Source organism: Cibotium barometz, chromosome 44 (genome assembly GCF_041138505.1).
Source record: "Cibotium barometz isolate CiBa-2024 chromosome 44, ASM4113850v1, whole genome shotgun sequence".
In the NCBI taxonomy this organism is placed as follows: domain Eukaryota; kingdom Viridiplantae; phylum Streptophyta; class Polypodiopsida; order Cyatheales; family Cibotiaceae; genus Cibotium; species Cibotium barometz.
The window spans coordinates 12,363,280-12,365,233 of record NC_141089.1 but is presented as its reverse complement, the minus strand read 5'-3'; positions in this window follow the sequence as shown (position 1 = coordinate 12,365,233).

Here is a 1,954-nt window from a genome sequence, read left to right as displayed (position 1 = left end):
GTGATGTAGCACTAATTATGTATATGTATGTAATGTAGGGTGAGGAAGTTCATACTTGCATGAATTGAGGTACCATGGCGAAGGTGTCTTAGTGAAACACAACTACGAGCACTCCTCTCTAGAGCCCCTGCTTGGTCCATCGCCCTCAGCTCGCTCCTTCAGCGCCGCCGCTTTCTAGCAAGCACCCCACCCACCAACCACTCTCCGCTTCCCAACAAGCACCGTCTTTGCCTAGGGATTCTGGAGTTCGCCTCAGGGTTTGGGGAGTTCATCTGACAACTATCAGTGCCCACCTTTCCCACATGCCGTGTATATAGCCAAGGCTTGAACACACACACACACACACACACTTTTTTTTTTTTTTTGGGTGAAAGCACTGTTCTGTTTATTAATTAAATGTGCAAAGGAGTGCGTCTCACTGTAAGACACACGCTAAGAAACAGTGATAAAACACCTCTAAACTGATTGTAAGGAAGCTGTCCAAGACCATGGCAATCTTAAAGAGACAACAGAGATCTCTTGAAGTAAGTGAAGCAAGAGAAATCAGTAGTATGAAAGATAAGATGATTCCGGGCCATGTAGATGGTCCATAGAGCCCACAATCTCATCCAAGTAAGAAAGGGTGTATAATTTAGTAATGGTGGTGAAACTGTGGCAAACAGCCAGAAGTCTTGCTCGAATCTTTGACCTGGAAATTTGATGCGTAAACATGTCGAGAGATTGTGATGAGAAAAGGGGCAAAACCATAGCATGTGGGGGACTGTTTCTTGTGTTCGAGAGCATCTTGTACAATCTGGTGATGCAATACGCCTACGGGCTAACAAAACCCCAATCGGCAATGCTCTCACCACACATCTCTATAAAAAAGACCTTTTGCTTAAGAGAGATTACTTTTCCAAATATGTGAGAGCACATCACGCCACCACCTTTGAGGCTTGTTTAGATACCATAAGCGATTGCCATGTTGTTGAATCCATGGGGGGGTGTCATAACAAGTGATATGCTTGCGCAGCAAAAAGCAAAGGCATAGGAAAAAGGTGGAGTTGGGGCCTCCCTAGAACAAATGACTAATCATCTAGTCTCTCACTAGGAAAAATATAGACTCTCCATTTTGCCCCTTAAGGAGTGAATAAAAAAAGATTGGCCCGACCAATGAGAGAGCTGGGATTCTAGATCCATGTAACATGGATCTTTTTGTCATATCTTTGCCAAAATCTCTTAAGACAATAAAATAATAGAGTCCATATCTTAAAAAAGTAGAGAAATGTTAGATTCCATATCTTTTATGTAAGATGTACCTTGTGGTCAGCACATGGAAGTTTGAAAATCGATTTTTTTTTCATTTTTTATGTTCTTTGCATCAATTGGTAAATAATTTTTAAATTTCACAAGGTATCTCCTGGAAAGCTTCCCATGTGGTAACTTTCTCTCCTTGTGAAATACAATCTGCTCTGGCTGAAGGATCTCCTCAAGCTCATCAACTTCTGGCGGATCTTGTGTGACAAGATCCTCTGGATTTGGTCCCACATCCTTCCGCAAAAGACTCACATGAAAAGCATTGTGAATCTTTCAATGGTTGGGTAAAAGCAAGCTTGAAAGACACTTCATTGATTTTGTCAATCACTTGGAAGGGTCCATAATATCGAGTAGAAAGCTTTGGATATGATCCCTCTCGTCTTGGCCTCTTACGAAGCCTAGCTTTCTCAAATTTCAGTAAAACCCAATCACCTTCCTTGACTTGCATGTCTCTTTTATGCTTGTCAGCAGCCCTTTTATGCTTATCTTGTGACCTTGCAATGGCTATCCGCACCTGAGCAAAGGCTACATCCAAGTCACGCACATACGCATCAGCTGCAAAAATCTCATCCTTTGTACGAAGGATGGGTGGCAAGACCACTCTGCCATAAATAATCTCAAACAGGCAAGACCACTCTGCCATAAATAATCTCAAACA